The sequence below is a fragment of the Peromyscus maniculatus genome, chromosome 2, assembly GCF_049852395.1.
Source record: "Peromyscus maniculatus bairdii isolate BWxNUB_F1_BW_parent chromosome 2, HU_Pman_BW_mat_3.1, whole genome shotgun sequence".
Lineage (NCBI taxonomy): Eukaryota > Metazoa > Chordata > Mammalia > Rodentia > Cricetidae > Peromyscus > Peromyscus maniculatus.
The window spans coordinates 31,741,663-31,767,587 of NC_134853.1; the positions used below are offsets into that span (position 1 = coordinate 31,741,663).

A 25,925-nucleotide genomic window follows, 5' to 3' on the forward strand; every position below is an offset into this window, starting at 1 on the left:
ATGTCGGATCCACACTGCAGCAGTACAGATCGCACAGATACCTTTAGGAGACCATGTCGGATCCACACTGCAGCAGTACAGATCGCACAGATACCTTTAGGAGACCATGTTGGATCCACGCTGCAGTACAGATCGCACAGATACCTTTAGGAGACCATGTCGGATCCACGCTGCAGTGCAGATCGCACAGATACCTTTAGGAGACCATGTCGGATCCATGTCGGATCCACACTGCAGCAGTACAGATCGCACAGATACCTTTAGGAGACCATGTCAGATCCACGCTGCAGTACAGATCGCACAGATACCTTTGCATTCATCCCAAGACTTCTTTTTTTCTGTCTTTTCTTCTTTTTTTATTAAAAAGTTAATTTTACCTTTGCAAATGAGTGTCAGTGCAGACAGTTTCTTGGTTGGGGTGGGAGCCCATGTCCACTTCCCCTCTCAGCACTGGGATCCCATCTGACTTGAACCTGTGCAGGCTTTGTGCATGCTGCCACAGTTTCTGTGAGTTCATATGTCTATCAGTCTGTTGTGTCTGGAAGAGGCTGTTTCCTTGGTGTCTTCTACCCCGTCTGGCACTTACGCTCTTTCTGCCTGCTCTTCCCCATAATTCCCCGAGCCCTGGGGGGAGGGGTTCTCTGAAGACATCCCATTTAGGACTGACTTTTCCAATCCTTCTCTTTTTCTGCTTATTGTCTACTTGTGGGTAGTATTAGTTCCCATCTACTGCAAGAGGAAACTTCTCTGATGATGGCTGAGCAAGACCCTGGTACATATGTGTAGAAGATTGCCATTAGGAATTGTTTTATTGCTATGATCCTTCAGCAGAACAATTTGAGTGTTTGGTTTTCCCCTAGGCCCTATCCAGTCTTAGGTTATTGGCCACCCTAGCAGTGTCAAGAATACGTTCTATCTTATGGAGGTGACCTTAAATCCAATTAGAGAGTGATTGTTTACTCGTACAATATCTGTACCCTGGTGAAATCAGCATATCTTTCAGGCAGGTCACAGTTGTAAATCACAGGGTTTTCATTTTTAACAGCTGAATAGTACTCCATTGCGTAAATGTATCATATTTTCTTGACCCATTCATTTGTTGATGGACATCTATGTTGTTTCCAGTTTCTGGCTATTATAAATAGAGCAGCAATGAACATGGATAAGCACTTTTCTCTGTGGTAGAATGGAGAGTCCTTTGGGTGTATGCCCAAGAGTAGTATACCTAGATCTTGAGGTAGATCTATTCCCAGTTTCCTGAGAAACCACCACACTGATTTCAATCATGGCCTTACAAGTTTGTACTCCTGCCAACACTGGATGAGTGTTCTCCTTACTCCACATCCTTGTTAGCATGAAGTCTTTTTTTTTTTCCATCTTGGGACATTCTGACTAGTGTAAGATAAAATCTGAACGTAATTTTGATTTGCACTTCCCTGATGACTAAAGATGTTGAGTATTTCTTTAAGTGTTTCTCAGCCATGTTTCTTTAATTCAAAATTATTTCTAGAAAACTGATGTTATTTTGTTAAAATACTGCTTCTGCCCATTCTTATCTCATATTCTAGGGACTGGTATGTAAGAATTCTCACTCTGTTTTCTGGTGCTCTTGCCATAACTAATCCTTAATATGTGTTAAGTTCTTGGTTCCTTGTAAAGCTAGATATCTTTCACTGCCCCGTGTTGTTACCAGAGTCATCAGGGGCAGAATCTGGGTCCTGGCAGATCTAACAATCTGGGGTCATCTATCTATCCTCAGGAGGCCAACTAAACAGAGAATCACAAAGGAAAACAAAGAAGATGCACTCAATATAGCCACAGTGGCAAGAGGAGCAAATAAGAATGTCCGGTGACCCTATTCCCCAGCACCCCAAGTCCGTCTTCTGTCCTTACATGAGGTTCAGTAGATAGAGGTTTAAATAGGTGGCAAGTGGCATGCATAAGTAAATATCCTGGTCAAGGTGTGGTTCCACCCATGATTGATGCTCCACCATCTCAGCTCTTATCTCCCAATAGGTGGTCTGACAAGTTGTCAGAAATGTGTAAAATCTCTTCCTGAGAGACAAAGTTCTTCTCTGGCCACCACCTTGCTTCAACTCTCCTTCCCACACCCCAGCATGAGATTCTGGTTCGTTGGGGACCTAATGGGGAGGACATTGGTATTTCTTTAGCATGTCTTCATTCCTGGCAGGGCAGTTACAGAGTTACTGAAGTTTTTACCTTTTATTTAGAAATAGCCGGGCAGTTGTGGCGCACGCCTTTAATCCCAGCACTCTGGAGGCAGAGGCAGGCAGATCTTTGTGAGTTCGAGGCCAGCCTGGTCTACAGAGTGAGATCCAGGAAAGGCGCAAAGCTACACAGAGAAACCCTGTCTCGAAAAACCTAAATAAATAAATAAATAAATAAACAAAATAAAATAGAAATAATTTGAAGCTATATTAAGCCATCTTTTCCTAGAAGATTCTTTGCCTACCCCTTACTAGCAACCAAATAGTATTACAGTCTGGGGTGCCTTAATCTAAAGTTAAAGATTGGAGGTTCTTTTATACTGCAAATAAAGATTGCAAGTCAGAGTGATGGCTGTTATTTCTCATTCAACTTCGCCATCTGGGTGCCCTCCTTCAGAATCTTAGCCTAACATGTGCATGCTTGCTCTGGAAAAGGAGACAGTACACTATCTGACTTCCCACTATTTGTGCCCTTAAACTTTCTTCTATTCCTCTTGCAGTCAAAACTGTTTCTGTTAATCCTCACTTGGTTTTCGCTTGTCTTTTCCTTTTTGAAGCATTTGCTCCTGAAAGGTCCAAGCAGACACCATAAAAGGCTGCTCAGTCTTCTCTCAGAGATCAGGCCTCAATTTCAGTTTCCTAAGACTTAAGCAAGCAGTTTCTGGGAGGGTCAGGAACAAAAGACTTAGTCCTTGCAGTAGCTCCCTTTCTGTACATACTCTGACTGCTCAAGGTTCAGTCAACTGTTTAAGGTCTGGGACCCCTCACCAACTTAGAGCTATGTGCATGGGTCAGTGTGAATGTGTGAAGCCAGTCAGCCTCCATTGCAGGTCAAGGACAGAGCCTGGGCTACTAAGTCAGCTCCCACAGTCAGTATGTGCTAGGCCAGCCAGCCTCCATGGCAGCTCAAGGACAAAGCCTGGGACTTGTCAAGGCCTGCCCCCAAAAGATAACTGTAACCCCCAACCAGTAAATTCAAAGGTTACACACCCTCACCCAATCATATGACACCAAGGTTTGTACCACCCTGTTTGCAGTTTTTCCCTTTAAAAACCCCTCACCCTGAGAGCTCAGGGCCGTCCTCCTTCACCTGGCTAGCCAGCGTGTTGAACGAGAACCAAGCCCGGGATTGCTTGTTATCAATAAACCCTTGTGTGTTTTACATCGAATATCCGCTCTGTAGTGGTCTTGCTCAGGGGTCTCGAGAAGCGGCTACAACACCCCGTCTGCTTAGGTGTAATAATATTGTAGGTGAAAATCTCTCATACTTTTCTGCTGTTTCAGGGGTTGCTCCAGATGAGTTCTTCCAAAGTACCAACCCTTCCTTCTCTGCTTTTGATTTGACCCGTATGGGGACAGGGTACTGGAGCCTGAATGTGGGCCTCACATATGCCAGAAAAGTGCTCTTCCACCGAGATATCCCCAGCCTGGTTTCTACTTTTTATCTTGAGACAAGATCTTCTGAAGTTGTCCACATCGGTCCTTAGCTTGCTCTGCAGCCCAAACTGGCCTTCTTGTGGTCTCTTGTCAAAGTCTTAAAGCTGAGTTTGCAGGCTTCCCCACCAGACTCCGCCCTCTCTATTTTTGACTCTACAATGACACACTGTAGATACCTGCTCATTCTTTGTTTAATCTTTAACGTCCTTAGGAGAGAAAGGGAGCTTTACTTTTGTTTTACTCTTTAAAACATCAAGTCAAAGGACTGGAGAGATGACTCTGTACTTAAGAGCATTTTCTGCTCTGTTAGAGGACCTACATTCAGTTCCCAGCACCCATATCAGGCAGCTACAATGTGCAGTGACTCCAGCTCTCGGGGATTTGACAGCCTCTCCTGACCTCCACCAACCCTTGCATTTATTCTCTCACGCTCACACACAGACAAATACACATAGCCTAAAAATAATACTAAATATTTTAAGAGAGCAAATCAAATAAAATAGGTAGTAGAATATCTTAAACAATTCATTATCACTAATATAATAATATGTACTTGGAAGAAAGAATGAGAGTTCAAGGCAATCACATCTGAGCCTAAGATGTGTTACAGCTTTGTCTGTCTAGTGCTTACTGGGGAAGGTGAGATGATGCACACCTACATTAGTAATAGCTTGCTGTGTTGCAGATCAAGAGAGAGAGATCAATTTTCTCCACTTTTCCATGTACTAAATATTATCAGAATGAAATATTATTTAAATGTAATTTAAATTACATTAAAATTGCATTGTGGATATTATTTAAATGTAAAAATCAACTATTAAATTACTGCAAAATTCCCCAAATAGAAAAACATTAATTCCCTTGTCCCTAGATAGAAGAAAGGAAGATAGAAACATAAATTGATATATGTATAGACAGGAACAGAAAGAGAATTTGGGTCATATTACATACATGCTCATAAAAGAGCTTTGGAAGAAAAATGACTTTCTGATCTATTATGAGGCTGAGAAGCCATAGTAATCTGTTCAAAGATTTTTTTTTTTACTGCTCATTCATTTCATTTACTTCCAATGCTTTGAGATTGTGGCAGAGAAAAGTTTATTCTTAATCTCTGAGTAATCAATCAATCAATCAATATTATCAACTTGGACATAAATGTATGTTATTGCTAGTAATGAAATTATAAATCACCGTGTAATATAAGGACTACAGAGAAAGTTTATATATTTATTGTGTGATTTTCCTGTGAAGTTAAATGTCAAGTTTCCATATTCTGATGTATGGTTGCTTCTTCACCAAAAACATTTGTAATTTTTACAATTTGCTAAAATACTTTTGACAGTTAAATTTTTAAATTATTCTTTGAGAAAACTTAACTTTATTTCATTGCTTCACTTCAAAACAATAGTAACATAAGTTCAGTGAATCCAAATATTTTAGTGGAAGAACTTGGGACCTCACTGCAAAGAGAGAAATTCTATGAAAATGGAAAGGAACCTCTGGGTCAACCAACAGCAGAGTGGCCCTGTGCCTACAGCCCATTCATCACAGTTAGCAGGTCTGGCCCCACAAGCTCTATCCACCAAGAAGTGCCACTTAATGCCCTCACATATGGGGCAGTGAGAAAGAAGGTGGCCACCATGATTACCATGGAAAAGAGGGGGGAACTAATAATTCCTTCACTCTTCTCAAAGCAAACAATATACTATCTAAAACTCTGTATTAAACTAACTTCATTAAGATTCAATTTACATTCAATAAAATGGACCCATTTTATTCCTGCAATTCAATGAACTTTAAAAAAAAAAAGTTTGCATGGGCTAGTGTCTTAGTTTGCTTTTTATTGCTGTGATAAATATTGTGTCAAAAGGCAACTTGTTTGTTTCATCTTATAACTTACATTAAGAGAAGTCATGGCAGGAACTCAAGGCTGGAACCTGGAGGCAGGAACTGAAGCAGGGACCATGGAGGAACACAGCTAACTGGCTAGTCTCCACGACATGCTCAACCTGGTTTTGGTTTTTGTTTTTTATAAAACTCTGGACTACGTGCCCAGGTGTGGCTCTGCTCACAGTGAGCTGTGCCTGCCTGCACAGTTATTAATAATAATAAAAAAAGTCCCACAAACTTGCCTACAGGCAATCTGATGTAAGTGTCTTCTCAGAGTTCTCTCCTTCCAGATGACCATAGCTCGGTCAGTTCGACAAAACAAACAAACAGCCAGCCAGCCAGTGGGATAGCTCAGTGGGTCAAGGCCCTGCCAACGAGCCAGACTGCCTGATCCCAGTCTAAGGACCCACGTGGTAGAAGGAGGGAACCAAGTCTCACCAGTTGACCTCAGCCCTACACTTGAGCCCTGGGGTGTGTGCCCAGGATATACACACTAAATAAATAATAATAATTTTTTAATGATTCTGTCAATGAAGTTAGCAGTGTAAACAGGATGCAGATTCTTCCAGCAGTTGAAAAGTTTTTTAGGACCTTTTGCCATCCATGCCCTACCACTTGGGATGCAGCAAATAGTGAATTGTTTTCTGTTAGACTTTAAACATGAATGAGGAATGGGTATGTTTGTAAAGAAATTAGTGAAGGCTAGTAGAAATCTATTACCATCTATATAGGAAACCAGGTGTGCATTCCTAGATGTGTTCTAGTCTGTGCTACTCAACATGCCAGACCACAAGTCATTTGTTCTCTGCTTAGTTTAAGATACACACGTGATGACAGTTAGGGTATTCACTGATCTGATTATCGGGATAAGCCAGTTCAGGCACCCTCTCTACTATTGCTAGTAGTCCAAGCTGGGGTCATCCTTGGGGATTCCTGGGAACTTCCCTAGCACCTGGTTTCCTCCTGTCCCCATAATGTCTCCTTCTATCATGGTCCTTTCATTGTTCTCCCACTCCATCCCTATTTTAGCTCGACCATCCTGTTCCCTTATGTTCTCATCCCCCATCCTCTACCCTCCATTGCTCCCTCATCCCCATCAAAGAGATCTCATCTATTTCCCCTTCCTAGGGTGATCCATGCATCCCTCCTTGGGTCCTCCTTGTTAGCTAGCTTCTCTAGAGCTGTGAGTTGTTATCCTTTGTTTTACATCTATTATCCACTTATGAGTGAGTACTTACTGTGTTTGTCCTTCTGAGTCTGGGTTACCTCACTCAGGATGATATTTTTAGAGCCCTTCTCCAGTAATTGATGGAAGCAGATGCAGAGATCCACAGCCAAACACCAGGCTAAGCTCCAGGAGTCCAGTGGGAGAGAGAAGAGGGATTCTATGAGCAAGGGGCATCATGATCAAGAGACAACCAAACCAAACTAGTGGGAACTCATGAAATTTAGATCAACAGCTGTGGAGCCTGCATGGGACTGGACTAGGCCCTCTGCATAATCAAGACAGTTGTGTAGCTTGATCTGCTTAAGGGGCCCCCTGGCAGTAGGATCAGAATCCATCCCTGGTGCATGAACAGGCCTTTTGGAGCCCACTTCTATGATGAGACACCTCGCACAGCCTTGAGGCAGGGGGAGGGGCTTGGACCTGCCTCTACTAAATGTACCTCCCTGTGAGAGGCCTTACCTTCTTGTAGGACGGAATGGGGGCTGGGTTGGGAGGGGGAGGCTGGAGGGGCAGGAGAAGGGAAGAGGGGGAATCTTTGGTTAGTAAAATGAATAAAAAAAATTAGATACACTCATAAGAAAGTAAAAGATACATGATTTACAGGGAGGGTCTCAGAGACTTTTCTAGCCAATGTTACTCCTCCTACATCCAACCTCACAATTTGCCTCTCTACAAATATTGGTATATTTAACAACAGTGCAGGTCAAGAATACGATGCAAAGAAAAAAGACCAAGGAAACCCTGAAGCTTCGCTGCAGACAGAAAAGTCTTTACCTTAACCCCCAACGGTGTGATTCACTCCCTTTGTTTTGTAATGACTGAAAAAAATCTGTGCTGGACCTAGAGCAGGAAACATATCAGGAGTTGTCTGTATCGTTTAGAATTTCAGCTATGTATACAATTCCCACTTCAACTCCCACACATCCCTCTCACTACAGTCCCCGTCCAAAATCCTTGTCTTTCTTTTTTCATAACCCACTAAGTTAGAAATGAGTCTTCCATGACTCATCTAGCTCTTAACCAAAACAAGAATGCAAATGGGGAAAATGTCAAGCATGAGAAAAAAAAAAGGCCAAGATTCTATTTCTGCTTGTTGATTGACTTAAGTTACTTACACACGATCGGAAGAAACACTGTGATAACTGAGGCATTGAAATTGTCCTGGATGCTTTCATCATAGAAAAGACCCTGGAGGGCTAAAGATGGTAGTTGGCTTTTAATAAAAATTTTGAAATTTTTGAAATGTACTATCATGAAATCAGAAAATTACCCATATGATCAGTCAGTGTTTTCATCTCATTTAAAATTAATAAGCTTGGTTTGGTCTCCATTATGCCACCCACATTTACATTTTCCATGATTATCTGTACTACATAATACATGAGAACTGAGAAATGATGAGATCCTTCTTGTATCAAGCACTGGTTGTTCATAGTCAAGCAAGTAGCACCCTGATAACCATTTCCATTAACAAAGGAGCGGAAAGAATGGGATTTTGTCATCTGTATTTTGCCCTAAACTGGCATACTTGAACCTTTGGGCAGACAATTGACAGATGGCATGTTGGCACCAATCCGATCTGTCAGTGCAGATTTCTTACCATACCCAGAACGTATGATACAGTTCCACTCACGCACATGGACTGCTCCAAACATAAGGCACAAGTGTTGGGATCAGCTGGTCTGATCGTAACTCTGTCTTTGGAACCTACAATTGGCTTAGCATAGTTCTGTACCATCACTAGACATGTCCTTCCTCTGAAACAGAGTCAAGAACATCTAAACTACTTCTCAGAGCTGAAGCTGTAGCTCAGTGGTAGAGTGCTTGTCTGACATGTGTAAGCCCCTGGATCTGGCTATGATCCTGAAAATTCACATGACAAAGACAAATAGTTTGTAAATAAATATTTCACATCAACAAAGACAGGAATGCATGAGTGTAGAGACAACCTTCAGAACGGGGAAATACTAGTCAGTCACTGATCTGATAAGGCCTTAGCATCAGGAATACACAGAGAGTTCCTTAAAGTCAGCAACCACAGACTCTTGCGGCAGCTAAGCCACTCTACAAAGGCTTCAGTGGACTATCCCAACGTGCCTCTGAGCCCCACAGCTAATCACAGCCTCACCTCCTGCTTTACTGCACTGGAGCATTATGTCTCCAACACAGTCCAACCATAGTGAATATGTAATAGCCTGTTACTAGATTATGTTCCTTAATTTTTAAGCAACATCTAGGAAATGTCAGGACAGGAAAGGTCAGTTCTCTTCTGCTTACCTCTAGTCAACTTCTGCTCTGGAAACAGGCCACACTTCTGGGGAGGAACACAATCACCTACCAGGACTCTAATATAATCAGGAAACAAAATGAAAAGGAAAATATATCAAGCCTAAAAAATTAATAGGACCTTCAAGATATTATTTTATTATGGAAAAATGAAAAAACTAAGGGAAGAGGATGCTTTAGCAAAAGAAAAATCTATTAGAAGGGAAATTTAATGGAACACTAATTCCTAAAGTAATCATGAGGAGGAAATTACTCCCATCTCAAACTTTCTGGACACCTCACATGGAATTTTAATTGTGGGTCAAATATAGAACGGAAGGTAAAATGAAATTTGTATCTCAAAAGAACAAACCTAATCTGGCAAAGCCAATCAGTGGTTTCCTGAGCTGGCACACGGTGGAGGAAGATAAGTGAGAAGGGCCAACATTACTAATGTCATCTCAGGATGCTCACATTTGCCAAAACTTGCTGCTTTCATTATTTAAAAGAAGTGCATTTTATTAAATGTAACTTATGCCTCCCTGAAAATTATTAACAAAATGAAGAGATGCACAAAGCATATTTATTATTTAAAACAAGTTATGTTTCTCAATTACTTTGGAAAGTCATGCGTGAAAGCCCCAGTGTGTGGTGGAGTTCATACTCATTTTTCAAAGCTTACTCTTTCTCTACTTCCTACCATTTTTGACCTCTACTGAGTAGTAAGTAGACTTTATAAGAAAATGGACAAGCCTTAACTAGTCCTTCTCATGACATCTGAGTAGTCTCTTTCTATAGGAATGAGCATAAGCAGCATGTGTAGGATGTGGGTGGGCAGGCATCTCTGCAAGGTGCTCAGTGATCCCAAACATCTTTGCTTAGGAGGAGAGTCTGTGGAAACAGCGCTGCCACATCTTGCCAGAGTCTTGAAATTCTTATTAGACTTTAAACACATTTCCTGTCTTCAGATGTATTGTATATTCTCTTGCTATTACAGCAACTTCTCACATACTTCATAGTTTCAAACAATATAAACTTCCAATCACCAATCACGCATTTCTGGTCCTCCGTGGCTTGAATGAGTTAAAACCCACATATTGATAGACCTGCATTTGTCCGTGAAAGCTTCTAGAGGCCTCACCTGTGGCTCCCTCCTACATTATCAAAGCGTAACCTTCCAGATAGGTTTCCATTTCTGTGTCCTTCTCTGACACTCTTGCCTCCACTCATGAAGATCTACAACATTGCTGTGGGCTCACAGACATAATCCATGATAATCTTCCAATCTTCAGATCCTTCCCAGACTTAATCACTGCTGTAAAATTCCTTCTCATAGGTCAGTGATTGCAGGCACCAGGTCTGGAGGATAAGGACATGAACAGCATTGGAAGACCAGTCCAATTACCAAAGCATAAAAAAAAACAATGGCAAGAAATCTCTCCCTTAAAAAGCAAATGAAATCAGGGGGCTGGAGAGATGGCTCAGAGGTTAAGAGCACTGACTGCTGCTCTTCCAGAGGTCCTGAGCTCAATCCCAGCAACCACATAGTGGCTCACAACCATCTGAAATGGGATCTGGTGCCCTCTTCTGGCCTGCAGTCATACATGCTGTATACATAATAAAAAAATAAATCTTTTAAAAAAAAACTGAAAAAAAAAAGCAAATGAAATCAACAACAAAAGACAAGCAACACAAATGAACAATAAGTAATGGATCTGAATAGACATTACTCTGATGAAGATATGTCAGTGGTCAACACCACATAGAAAGAGGCTGTGCACCATTGGTCAACAGAGGAATAAAGCCAAAACCACAATGCATGCTATTCCACACCTACCGCACTAGGATGGTTGTTACAAAAACAGAAAATAACCTGCATTGGCAAGGCTGTGAAGAATGTATAAGGTTTACATCTAGTGATGGGAATGTAGGCTGGAGCTTCTATGCAGGAGTTCCTTCACAAGTTGCATACCAACCAGCAATGATCAGCAAAACACTTCTATTTCTGGATATATCACTGAGAGAAGAGAAAACAGTTCTTTTTTTAAACTTCCTTTTTATTTATTTTTTTGTCTTTTACATCATATATCTTGAAACAATTTCCCGTCCCTGAGTATCTCACCCTTGTCCTTGCAGTGACCCCACCCACCCCTGGATAAAATTTAAGAAAAAGAAAAAAAGTGTGTGTGTGGGGGGGGACTCATTATGGAAGCTGTAGTGTGGCATAGTGAATCATGCAGTTAATTCTTTTGTCCATACATCTTTACTTGTAAGTGTTCATTGCAGAGTCATTGGTCAGGATCAAGGCCTCTAGTTTCTGCTACATTATTGATGCTGGGCCCTCACTGGGACTCCTCTTTGTTATCCTGCTGTTGCCTGTGTTGTGGAGATCCTGCAGCTTTGGGTCTGCAGGACTGGTCCCTTCATGTGCTCCAGCAAATCACAGATGGGGTGGATATTGAGGTGGGCCAACACATAACCCTGGATCTGGGCCTGGATAGTTGCAGGGTTGGTCAGCCTGCCAGCTCTCCCTTATCCTCATCACCAGGGTGAGCTCTCCTACATTGCCTTGGCTAGTTTACCCTTTGCAGCAACGAGCAAGGGGCAGGACCAGTTCTGCTTTGATGTCCTCAGGGTCAGATCTCCCACATCTACACCTTTAGAGCCAGCTCTACTGTGTTGCCCAGGTGTGGCATAGGAGCTACTTTCCTGAGTGCTGTAGAGGTAAGGGGCAGACTAACTCTCCCACTCCTAGGAAGTCAGGATCAGTTCTTCCACCTGCCTCAGGTGTTGATGGGCAGGGGTTGGGAGGCTCATCTCTCCTCTGCTCATGGTGCCATATGACAGCCAGTAGTGGGGACAGCTCTCCAATGCTCACTCACAACAGGATTGGCTCTGCTGTGCTGCCCAGGCGAGGTGCAGGGCCTGCTCTCCTGAGGGTTGCAGGTGGTGGTGGGTAGGGGCAGCCCTCCCACCCTTCTTACCCCGGGGCCAGCCCTCCCACCCTTCTTACCCTGGGGCCAGCCCTCCCACCCTTCTTACCCTGGGGCCAGCCCTCCCACCCTTCTTACCCCGGGGCCAGCCCTCCCACCCTTCTTACCCCAGGGCCAGCTCTCCCACCGGCCTCAGGCACTGATGGGTAGGGGGCACAGGAAACAGTTCTTAACACCACTACTCACAGAACAGCAAGGTGGAAACCACAGGAAGCCACATCCATGAGTGGATGAGTGGAGCAACAAAGCATGGTGTACGTACACGCAACAGAAGTCTACTCAGACATGAAAAGCAACAGTCTTGACTCATGGCACAATTTATTCCTTGAAAATATGCTAAATGAAAGAAGCACTATTCACAAGGTCAGGAGTTGTCTGTTTCTATTTATTTCAAATATCCAGAACAAGCATATTTGAAGAACCAGAAAGTAATTACTTAGGGGTTGGTGACTACAAGATTAAGGAAGGAAGGGGAATTATTACCGGATAAGGATATTTCATTAATAGCGATTTTAATATTCTGGAACTGGATAGTGGTGGAGCCACAGCATTGTGACATATGGAGCAGGAGGTGGTAAGGGTACAACACTGTGACACTCAATGCCACCAAACAGTAAATTTTAAGATGAATAAAATGATAAATTTGTGTTATGTGTATTTTACCATGGTTTTGCAAACTAATAGAGCCACACCTAGAGGCACAGGACTGTCATCCCAGCTACTTAGGAAGCTAAAGAAGGAGAATCTCAAGTTCAAGGCCAGCCTGGGCAATTTAGTGAGAACAGATTAAAATAAAAACTAAGTTAACGGATGAGCATATAGTTAATGACAGAGTACTTGTGTAGTATATATGAGACCCTAAGTACCCTAAATTCAATCCCCAATACTGGGAAAAATACCTAAACAGAAATGTAGCTTAATTCATGTCTTTCAAAGTTCCTTCTCTCAAAACTTATGCACCAGTATCCTGTTGCTCTTACTGACTTGAGTGTTTCAAATTCAAATCATGCATTTTCTCTACACCTAAGCAATGTATGAGTTGGAGAGTCAGTGAGGCAATGGGCTGTTTCCAGTTCCTGGACCCAGGCAGGGAGAACAAGGTTAGTTTCTGGAGTACTAGTTGGGGTATTTTCTCTTCTGAATCATTAGCTATTTCAATGACATCCCATAGAAACATCCCAGATCATCAAGAATGTAAATGTCTGCCTAGAAGTCATTTTTAAAATCAAGTAGCTGTCAACCTGAAGACTCTTACAGTATATGCCTTTTGTGGATCCTAGGTAGTGGGGATGAGTGGGTATTGCCAATCTAGGAAGCAACACGTGTGACTGTCTCTTTCTCTGGCAAGTCTGTTAGAATGAAAGGGAAACCGTGCTCTTGAAAACCTGACCTATTAACTGTAGGCAAAAATTAGAGATTAAACCATGATTATACTTCTATCAAGAGTAGATGAAACAGATTCTGTATAACACAAACAGCTCACAGCACTGAGAAACATGTAAGAGCTACTGATTAGAATACTGCTTGGCAGCTTGGGCCCCAATGTCACCATGGCCCTGGAGGCAGGGCAGGTCACTCAGATCAACCTCGCCCCCGCAGCAGCATGGCTCCCTGTTGTTGGCCATGAGTTTTTTGTTTTGTTTTGTTTACTTTTTTACTCTTTACTCTTTGGGGGCTCACCCCCACCCCAGCTGCCAAATAAACACATGGAGTCTTATTCTTTTCATAAATGTCCGGCCTTAGCTTGGTTTATATCTAGCCAGCTTTTCTTAAATCATCCCTTCTATCTTTTGCCTCTGGGCTTTTTCCTTTTTTTTTTTTTCAAAACTTCTATGTATATTATTTTTACTCTTACTTTGTGCCTAGCTGGGTGGCTGTGTGACTGAGTGGCTGGGTGGCTGGCCCCTAGTGGCCTCCTCTCCTCCTTTTCTTCCTCCTTGATCCTCCATCCTTTTTGCTCTTTTTCTCCTATTTATTCTCTGCCTACCAGTCCCACCTATCCTTTCTCCTGCTCTGATATTGGCCATTCAGTTTTTTATTAGACCAATCAGGCATTTTAGACAGGCAAAGTAACACAGCTTTGCAGAGTTAAACAAATGCAACATGAAGGGATGCAACACATCTTTGCATCGTTAAACAAATGTTCCACAGCATAAACAAATGTAACATATCTTCAACTAATATTCCACAACAGCTCCCAGACACCAACATGGACTCAGGTGGCTGTCCAGATCCCAAGCATCTGCTCAGCCTTCAGGGTTAACTGAAGCCATGGACATCAACACAGACCCTGGCTGCTCTAGGGTCATACATAGACCTAGACATGGCCCTTGGCAGCAGCTTAGGCCCAGATGTCATCCTGGCCCCAGGTGGCAGTGTAGGCCACTCAGGTTGACATGGCCTCTGTGGCAGCACAGCCCTTGGATACCAATGTGGTCACAGGTGGTGGCTCAGACTCTAGTCACCCATGTGGCCTTTGGTGGTAACATGGGCCACGGATGTCAACAGAGACCCTGGCTGTGGTAGGACCATGGACCCAGACATGGCCCTTGGCAGCAGCCCAGGGCCAAAGGTCACCATGGCCTTGGGTTGCAAGCATGCCACTCATACCAGCCTGTTCCTCACCAACTTCGCTTCTTCAGTTCCTCCTCTCTCCACAGCACACGAATTGTTCTGCTCCTCTTTCTCTCCCATTTCTCCACCATTTATTTGCTCATCATAATGGCACCTACCCACCAGGCAACTTGTGGTGCTGGCCAGGCCTGTGGCTGTCTTCAGCCAGCCTGGGCTATGAGGACCCAGACAGGCCTGTGAATGTGACATCCAGTCCTGAGCCGCAGCTGAGAGCCATGTCCGGGTCCATGGCCCTACAGTAGCCAGGCTCTGTGTTGATGTCCATGGCTCCTTTTACCATCAAAAGCCATGTGGACGCCCAGGGTCTGGGCTGCCACCTGGGGCCATGTTGGTGTCCCAGGGTCTTGTTGTCACCAGGGCCATGTCAATCTGAGTGGTCTGCTCTGCCACTCAGGGCCATGGTGATAACTGGGCCCCAGCTGCTCCTGAGGGCCATGCCAGGCTCTGTCGTCCTGCTGCGGCTGGAGTCTGTGTTGATCTCTGTGGCCCATGTTACCACAGAGGACCACAGGAACAGTGCACGTTGAAATCCAAGGGCCGTGCTGAGCTGACACCACCCTTCACCGGGCTTGGGAGAGCTGGCCCTGTCCATTGTTGGCCACTGAAGCAGAAGACCTGGTTCTGCCTCCCATGGGAGAGCTGGCCCCACACTCAGAAGAGCTGGCCCCAATGGCATGGGTGCTAAAGAGCTGGCTCCACTCCCCACCTGAGGGGGGGCGGTCCCTCAGTGGCCCAGACTGACCAGATCAGCTACCACCCAGGCCCATATCCAGGGCCTTGAGTAGGCCCGCTTCAAGATCTACCAGATCTATGACCTGCCAGAGTGTGTGAAGGGACTGGTTCTGAGGAACCATAGCCGCAGGATCTCCATGACTCAAGGCAATGGCAGGACATCCGAGAGGTATACCAGGGGGCACAGACCTTGAACCTAACTAACGATACATTATACAATGAATGTTCGAAAGTAAAGTGGAGCGGACAAAACGATGTACTGTGTGACACACTGCACCTCCCAATGCCACTAAAATGAATGAAGAGGGAAAAGACAGAGGAGCGAAGCAGGGTTTTTTCTTTGTTTGTTTTGTTTTTAATTAACATTTTAAAAATTTTCTTTGGGGGGACACTATGGGGGTAAGGAGTGGACATGAATGGACTGGGAAATAAGTGGGATTGGGGTGCATGTGACATTCCCAAATAATCAATACAAAATTATGTTTTTTAAAAAAGAATACTGCTTTGCACCTTCATGGCTGTGCTGACTTCCTTGGTCTTTGATGGATGGAAGCAATCATCTGCATTTCACGATCAGGAATGCAGAGCATCAAATCTGTATAAGCAGTTTCAAACACTAAGTTCAGCTTCGCAAGAATACTGCTACCAACATATATCCTATGCTCAATAGTCAGCTTTATCTTTGTAACTAGACATCTTTAGATTAAACGAAGATTAGAAGATATTGAACACTGTGGCCACCTTAAGAAGCTTGGACATTCACAGGAGCATATTGAAAGTTTGGGGGATTCTTGTGGCAGAGAAACTTGATAGGTCTGCTTTAGATAAGCAGGAACCAAGAGAGCCAGCCCATCCTTTTAGAATTCATTGTTAAAAGCAATACTGCTCAAGCTAGACACAAAGCTCTTAGGAAATGATATCCACAGTATTTATTCTTACTAGAATGTCATGTATAGCTCATCATTTGTATGTGTGCTGTAACATGTGTTCCTGTTCATGTGTGTGTGAGCACCTCTGTGGAAGCCAGAAGTCAGTGGGCGTGTTTCCCTCTGTCACTCTTTGTGGTGGGTAGCCATTCCAGCTTTGATCTGGAAGTTCCAACCCCCATTGAGGCTTCAGTAACTGTCATGCCTACAAGGTGGGACTGAGAGAGGACCCTGAAGACCCGAGATCTGGATGGGCTGGTGCTCTTGGTTCCTGGCCCCTGGATGCTGGAGGTAGACCCAGCTCCTTTAAGAGTTTCTGCCTGCTGGTGAGCCCTTGAGCAGCCAATACATTAAGTAGGAAAAAAAAATAAAAAATAAAATAAAATAAAATAAAACAAGTAAAAACGCCTGCCGCATCAGCATTCTAGAAATCTAGGAAGGTTGAATGCAGTTCCTGGTCAGACAAACCTCCTACTGGCCACGAGTTTCACGCTTGGCTTTCACAACCCAAGAAATAGGCAGAGCCAGGTGAGAGCTGCATGTGAAGGATCCAGGTGTGCCTTAGCAGTCTAAATTTTGCTCATGTTGTCAAAAAAGGCTGAAGATACACAATAAAAGAGGCCTAGATAGAAAACCTCTAAACAGGTTATAGAGTGTTTAACAATGTGCGTAGGCTTAAAAGAAAAAGGGTGTAGTCATAGAAAGAAATGAATAGTTTGAAAATAAAGTCTTTAAAGAGAGAGTAAAAGTAATATAAAAGAAAAAAGACGTGTAAAATGGGAAATACACAGGGAGTCTGAATCCTGTATGTTACTGTGTTGATTTTGAATTTTTTTGACCCATGAAAAGCAAAGGGCAGCTTCAAAGAAACCTGGTATTGAAAGTGGGACTGTTGAAATAAATCAGCCTATATACTTTAGAAATGACTTAACTTTTAAAAAGTCAAAAAATATATTTGTTAAATGGAAAACAAAAATGCTCTGGAGAAGAGTTTTTGCTTTTGTTTCCACAAGAGACAAGAATCTGTGGATTCCTTCAGCAATAATATGGATCAGGTTTGATCAGGCAAGACCTTCTAAAACTTCCCAGGACTTGGTCATTATATCAAAATTTCCCTCTGGGACCCTAAAGATAGTTTGTCCACAGACAGCAGGAAACAGTTTGGAGAATACAATGTCTACATTCCCAAGAGGGGTGTGGGAGGCTTTTGGTTATTTGGTGGGTTATGGATGTTTATTATCATTTAGAGGAATATATATATTGATACAAATTTAAGATTATTTTTGTTATGTTGTATATATATTTCTACTCTTGTTTAAAGGATTTTTGTATATTGATAAAAATTTAAGGTTATTTTTATTACAACATATTGTATATATGTTTCTATTTTTGTTTGAGATATTGTGCCTATTCAGTTCATTTGGAAATGTAGGGTGAAGTTCTAGTTTTTGAAAGCTATTATTATAAACAATATAGGATAATCAGGAAACATAGGTAAGTGGTTAGTCATTTATAAAAATCAAATTTGTAGATATGTTAGGTATGCTCTTAAGATTATATAGAGATATGTTTTAGAAGACAAATGATTTTCAGACACTTCAAATACCTATAGAATTTAAAATGTTGTTACTTAAGGTTTTTCATTACAATGAGACACATCTGCTCCTGACAGCACCAATTTACTTCAGAGATAATGGACATTGAAGAAACTCCTTATGTAGTTGCTTTCAATGTAGCAAGGCTAGCCATCTGGGCGAGAAGCTGCTCATGCCTGGCCTGTTTGACAGTATGTTGTATCAACTGGACATGCAGGACCCACAGGAAAGTGACCACTGACCTTTGCTAAAACAAGGCAGGACAGTCCAAAATTCCTGCTTTATTGAAAATTCTGCCAGATACTATGAGCCTATAGGCTGAAGATGGATGCCCTAATATTGCAGAGAAACTTTGGGTGACTGTCCAGGCAGCCAAATGTCTCTGTTGTTAGTTAATACTACATCCTTATGGGTCTTTGATGGAGTTGAAGATGAGATAGTTATAGGTGCAGGTTTTCTTAGTTATGATAGAAAGTAAGTTAGGTGTAAAACATTGGATTCACTAAGATAGGATAGATAATGCATTTTTTCTTTGAATATGCTAACTACAAATGAACAGAATATTGTAAATGTAATTCTTACTTGATAACTGTTTTTGTTATATGTAGTCATACTATTTTAAATTTAAAACATTTCTTTTTATTTAGACAAAAGGGAAATGTTGGGGAATATTGTAGATGTAACCAACCGTCTTATTAAATAAGAAACACAGAACCAATGTAAAAGAGAAAGCCAAGAGGTCAGAGCTCAGAGCTAAAATCTCACCCTTCCGCCTGCGGTTGTCCTAGCTCTCCGAAAGAGACCTATTTCCTGTGTGTATGTCTTTAAATAGTCTTTTTGTTCTGCCTTCTCATTGGTTGTAAACCCAAACACGTGACTGCCTCATCACTGTCTGTATGTATAGCCCCCCAGGTCTTAAAGGCGTGTGTCTCCAATGCTGGCTGTATCCCTGAACACACAGAGATCTACCTAGCTTTTCTACCGAGTGCTGGGATTAAAGGCATGTGCCACCACCGCCACACTCTTGCTATGGCTCTAATAGTTCTGACCCCCAGGCAACTTTATTTATTAACATACAATCAAAATCACATTTCAGTATAATTAAAATACCACAACAGAATATTATTTTTGATTTTATTGATTTTTGTTTATATTGATTACATTTGTTTAACACTATGAAGCTGTGTTGCTGTGCCTGTCTAAAATACCTGATGGTCTAATAAAGATCTGAATAGCCAATATCAAGGCAGGAAAAAAGTAGGTGGAGTTGGCAGGCAGAGAGAATATATAGAAGGAGAAATCTGGGGGAAAAGGAGATAAAAGAAGTAGCCAGAGAAGGAAGAGGACATCAAGGGCCAGACACCCAGCTACACAGCAAGCAACAGAGTAAGAGTAAGAGAATGATAAAAGTACAGAGGCAAAAGGTAGATGGGATAATTTAAGGAAAACTGGCAAGAAATAAGCCAAGCAAAGACTGGGCATTCATAATTAAGAATAAGCCTCTAGGAATGATTTATTTGGGAGCTAGGTGGCAGACCCCCCAAAAGAGCAAAAACATCCAACAACACACATACACACAAACACACATGCATGCACGTACACACGCATGCGCACACACACACACACACACACACACACACACACACAGGAGCAGGGAATAGTTAGGTTGAAGAGAGTCAGCAAAGATGGAAGAGGGGTAAGGAAGAGTAATAGGGGGTGAATATGATCACAGTATATTTTGTACATGTATGTAATTGTCAACAAGTTGTAATGTTGTTTGAGTTGATGACTTGAGATTCATAAAAATAAATGCTCAATGAATATTGAATTGAAATTAGGACAGAATTTCTAAAAATGTCTAAAATGTCATAATTTTTCATTTTGCTCTCCATATTTATGTACAGGAATGACAATTATAAAATAAAATATTAACCAACTCTAAAAGACATTGACAATAGTCTATGTCCTAAAGTGTCAAATATTTAGCCAAAATTTAATTCTGTATGTTGAAATAAATAAGCACGTCTATCTCCATAGTATGAAAATTTTCTTTAATCATGTTTTAAAAGGGAAGATGACTAGAGAGATTGCTCAATGGTTAGCATTTGCTGTTCTTATAGAGGACCTGGGTCCAGTGCCCAGCACACACATGGCAGCTTAAAACCACACTTAACCCCAGTTCTAGAGGATGTGACACACTCTTCTGGCCTCCATGGGCAACAGGCACACACATGGTGCATATATATCCATGTAAACAAAATACATATGTGCATAAAAGAAAATAAATAAGTCTTGTCTTTAAAAAGAATTGTTTTTCATGTGTATGTATGTATTAGTGTGGGTGTGCATGTGTGTATAGGTGTGCATATATATGTACACATGTTTGTGAGGTTGGCAGAAGTCACTATTAGGTGTCATCTTCTGCCACCCTTCATCTTGTTTCTTGAGGCAGATTCTCTCTAACTGGAACTTGCTGATTTGAGTAGAAGGGTCGATGAACCAGACCCAAGGACCCACCTGTCATTCACCACCCCCCCAATACTGAGATCCCTTGTATGTGCCAACATGCCTTGTTTTTTTATGTGGGTTCTTGGGATTGAGCCTTGGTCCTCATGCTTGTGTGCCCAGTTCTTTACTGCCTGAGTCTCCACATCCCCAGTAATTATTTTAAACAAATATCTTTATGATTCATCATCAGTAAATGTTTACATTACGTAACTATTTTACATACCTACATACCTGTATATACCTGTGTCATACAAAAGCTTCTCAGTAAAAAGGCATCACTAGTGGACAAAAGTATAAGAAGTCCTGGTCTCCTGCAGTTGAGAATCTCTTCTTCATCCAGCTCTAAATAATGGGCTATCGAGCTATAAATGACGATGGAAGACAGGGATTTCATTGATGCAGAGTGTAAGAATCTATCACCTTCACTTTCATCTCATTCCACTCAGTCCTTTTGTGTAGTAAGTTTGCCTGTGTCCCTGAGGTTGGGGCCTCATTCTAGATGGAGCAGTGTTTCCATCACCCTCACGGAGGCCGGGGACAAAGGGAGAGGACTGATGTGTGTATGTGTTTGTCACAGATGAGGAAACAAATATACCAGTGAGTCCATTGGATGTGCCCCTCCTACTCGTCACTTCAAAAAAAGTATTAATGAAGCATTATACATACTCATGAGGTGCAGTGTCATGTTGCAGCACATGTATGCAGTGCACACTGATCAAGTCAAGACAGTTAGCATCTTCATCCAGAATTTATGTCTGAAGCTCTCATGTTCTTTCTTCATATAATATATAAAGCTCATTGTGAACTCTAACCACTCACTATGTTACAGAACTTCTCTCTTCTGTGTTTTGGTACCTAATATCCAACTTTCCTCCATTACCTGCCTCTCCTATCACTCTCAGCCTCAGTATTCCACATACAGCTAGAAAAAATTTAACTTTCACGTGTGAGAGAGGATATATAGACTGTGTCTGTATATAGCTTATTTCACTCAAAACACTCTTCTCTAGTTCCATTCAGTTAGCTTAAAAATTAAAAATAAATGCAAGATTATATATTTCTTAATAAGTGTCAATGCTCAGCCACGAATGGGACTTCTGTGTCACACCCATACCCCAGGGCTCAGAAACCATCACAAAAGATGGGGTGAAAAGATTGTAAGGGCTGTGGTTGAGGGGGACCACAGCCTCACAGTGTCTTCTTGACACGAGAGGACCACTGTACTCACGAACTCACAGCAGCTGTGCTTGCTTAATTCCTGCAGAAGAACAAGCAGCCAGCATTCTCTCACGGAGGGCAGAAGGGCTTGGGAACCCCTGATCCTAACTGAGGAACAGTTGACAATTGCTGACTTCAGTTGGAGAGTACATTTTCTCTAAGGGTGTGACCATAGTAGGTTGACCATGTACCCATGAATGACCCCATACCCATGAGTATATGAGATTCATAAATTGGACTCAGTGGGTTATTTAAAAAACAAAAAGGACTCAAAGTTAGGAAAAGGTAGTGGTGGATCTGAGTGCAAGTGTAATTCATCAAAAACAAATAAATCACGACACTATCCCTAACTCCAATTCAAAACGTGAGAATTTAAAGCAGTGGTTCCCTCAATGTTCACACACTAATTTTAAGGGTCCATTCTGAGTGAATTAATTGTAAGGGTTCACTCACTAAGTGATTTTGTGGATAAATGAAAACCAGAAACTCTGACAGGTTCTACCACGGCCAGTGAAGCATCAGAAAACCAGTCTGAAAGCTTGGTTCTAAAACTAGGTGATAAATGACAGATGGTATAGATAACAAGGCAATTTGGAATCAGCTCAGAACACACCCCAACACCAAATTCTTTATTTATTTATGTTTATTTTATGAAAAGAAATTTATTACCCCAGAGGGGCAAGCAGGGCGTGGCGTGTGTGAAGGTGTGTGGGGGTTTGGGTAGGGGTGGGGCGCTCGGGATTGGGCAAAGGCAACAGCCATAGCAGCAGGTGTTTCTTGCAGGAGTGGGTTTTTAAGGAGAAAAGGGGAAGTCTGTGCTATTGTGAGTTGGTAAGACCTGATTGGACATATTAGCGAGTGTAGCCAAATAATGAATTTTGATTGCTGGACCTTGGTGTTTAGACTCAAGAATGAGTCAGTGGCCACATGAGTGAATAGAACTTGGGAGCTAGAGTTAGGAATGTAATCTAATGGTTTAGCAAGGGAAAGGGAAGGAAAAAGGGCAAAATCTGTAAGCAAAGCTTGGGCCTGCTAGAGAGCCCTATGGTATGAGCTGAGCAGAGACCACTGTCTCAGGACAGTCAGGTGACTCCATGGAAGAAGCGGCCTTCCATTTTAACCCGGAGAGTAAATATGAATGGAACAGAGAAATGGCAAAAGAAACTTTATACAGAAGACTCCAAATAAACAAAGCAACCAAATTTAAGAAGCCTGAGACAGACAGCATTTCAGGATCGATGAAATCAGTTTGGAAATGCTGGGTAATCCTAGATGCCAAACATTGGTGCAGACTCCACACTCCCAGAAGGATGTATTTGACCTTCCTCAAGACCTACAAGGGGATACTAACTTTAACTCTGTTAAACTGAGGAGACTAGAGCACAGCAAGTCTGAGGGGTTGTCCTGGACTTCTCCAGCCTCGCCCTGCAACTCTGACCTCTTCATTGCTGATCCCAAGTCTATCTCCATTTTCCTCTGTGTTCCATCACTGTCAGATGTTCATTGATCAGATATTCCCACTTAAAAGACACTCAGCAGTCCTGGGCACGATGCATTTCTGAGCTTATCCTTTAGTCAGAGAGTACTTTGACTGCTATATTTATCACTTTTTGCTAAGAGTGCTGCCAACCTTATCTAGATTTGAAGCATAGGCATTCTGGGTTGCCTTACCTCTGAATTACTCTGGTCAGTTCACCAGAGGCCAAGCGACATTCATTAGCTCCGTTGCATTGCCTGTGAAAACTATTCCACACTTCAGTTTCTGAAAGCAGTTACTTTCTGCTTGTGAACTTCTTAGCCCGCTCTCACATTGCTAACTCCACTTTATCAGCCACAGCCCAGTGATTCAAAATGATGCTGTAATTGCTGAATTAAAAAATGGTCTCAACCTGTGGCAATCTCTGAAGAAATCTCTCAGATTGCTATGATTTCTGCAAATGGAAGCAGAGACATTGGAAACATTATTTCTGATACAATGAAAAAGGTTGGGAGAAAGGGCATCATCACAGTAAAGTTTGGAAAAACCCCGAATAATGAATTAGAAATTATTAAAGGAATGAAGTTTAATAGAGGACATATTTTCCTATATTTTACTAACATATCAAAAGGTCAAAAATGTGAATTTAAAGTTGCCTATGCTCTGTTGAGTGAAAAGAAAACTCTGGTGTGCAGTCCATTGCACCTGCTCTCTAAATTCCCAGTGCCCATCAGAAGCCATTGCTGAAGATGGTGATGCAGAAGCTCTAAACACAGTGGCTTTGAGGAGGCTAAAAGTTGGTCTTCAGGTTGTAGCAGCCGAAGCTCCAGGGCTTGGGGACAATAGGAAGAACCAGCTTGAGGATACGGCTGTTGCCACTGGTGGTGCAGTATTTGAAGAAGAGGGGTGAATCTAAGTCTTCAAGATGTCCAAGCTCATGACTTAGGAAAATTTGAAGAGGTTATTATCACCAAAGATAACATCATGCTCTTGAAAGGAAAGGTGACAGCTCAAATTGAAAAACATATTCGAGAAATCACTGAGCAGTTAGACACTACAGCTAGTGAGTGTGAAAAGAAGTGGAACGAGTGACTGGCTAAACCTTCAGATGGAGTAACTGTGCTGAAGGTTGAAGGGATGATTAAAGTGACTGAGAAGAAAGACAGGGATAAGGATGCTCTCAAAGCTACGAGAGCAGCTGCAGAAAAAGGGGTTGTACTAGGAGGGGATTGCTCTTGCTTTGGTGCAACCCAGCCTTGGATTCATTAGAGCCTGCTAATGAAGATAGAAAATAGGTATGGAAGTTATTCAAGGAAGACTCAAAACTCCTGCAGTGACCATTGCTAAGAATGCAGGTGTTGAACGATCATTGATAATTGAGAAAATGCTGCAAAGCTCCTTGGAAGTTGGTTAGGATGCTATGCTTGGAGATTTTGTGAACATGGTGGAAGAGGGGATCATTGATCCAACAAAGATGGTAAGAGCTGCTTTACTGGCTGCTGCTGGGATGGACTCCATGTTAACTACAGCAGAAGGTGTAGTGACAGAAATTCCTACAGAAGAGAAGAGCCCTAGACTAGGAGCAATGGTGGGAATGGAAGGGGGCATGTTCTAACTCACTTTCTCAGTGAACTGTGACTATAAACTCAAGGCAGGTTCCTCACAAATAACTTGAGAAGTCACCTGAAGAAAATGGCTGAAAAAAGCTGATCACTGTAACCATCAGCTTCTGGTTTCCATTGATAATATATAATGGTTTACTGGGGTCATTGCCCATGCCTACAGATAATTTATTTTGTATTTTCGAATAAAGACATGTGTATATTCCTGATATGAGGTGGAAGAGCCAGTGTTCTGCTTTCAGTTTAAACCAAGGCATTTCTACTATTCCTGCATCACCAGACAAGAAGTTCAGAATCAGCCTTTCTGTGGAGAGTGAGAATAACTGTGTACAAAGTAGAGAAGTCTCCAATTATTTGACAACTGTTGTGTAATTGATTTTTGTTTAAAATTACAAAAACAAGAGGGAGAAATTCTTAAAGTGCATCTCAAATGCAAAATGTCAGTGTTTCATGGAAGAAAATAAATATCATGTTAATTAGCATTTAAGCACTTCGGGTAGCTGATTAGATATTAGATTTTGGTTGTTTTCCTTTTTATAAATATTTAGGACAAAATTTTCTGAACAATCTATAAAGGTTTTATGAATTTAGGTTTTTCTATTAAGTGTAAATGCCAATATATAATCAGTGTACTCAGATCTTTGAAGATGGCCCTGCTCCAATCCAGAAAGTGACTAATAGATAAGACTCAGGCACTATTCCCAAGAAGCAGTAAAGAACTTTTCCCCATCGAGACAAAGAGGCCTCAAGTCTTACTAGTCACAATATCATATCTATGAGAATGGTAACTATCAGGAGAAAGGAACTTACCTGTTTTACCTGTGTGGTAAATGGCTAATGGCTGTCTTTCTGTTAGCGTGAGTCATGGCGATGATCATAGGATCTTTTTTCTATTGTATTGCCAGAATTTAATAGCAATGCATAGAGTCAATGATCACAGCAAATAGAATGTAATGTAATGAATGAATGAATGATAGATATAGCCTCTTTTGTTGAGTGTACTATTAAAACCAGACCACCTCTGACTACCTTGTGATACATCAGGGGTATTCTTGCTTGTGGCAATTCTTAGTCTTCATACTTCATTTTCATTGGGAAGAAAAGAGTTGTAGCTTTCCAGAAGATTCTTCTTCTGACCAAACTGAGATCCCTTGATACCTTTGTGGCATTAT

At 41.9% G+C, this 25,925-nt stretch overlaps 1 pseudogene; it reads left to right on the plus strand.

Moving 5' to 3' along the window:
- On the plus strand, positions 1–24,746 carry LOC102923899 (60 kDa heat shock protein, mitochondrial pseudogene; annotated as a pseudogene).
- Positions 24,747–25,925: the final 1,179 nt, after the last annotated feature.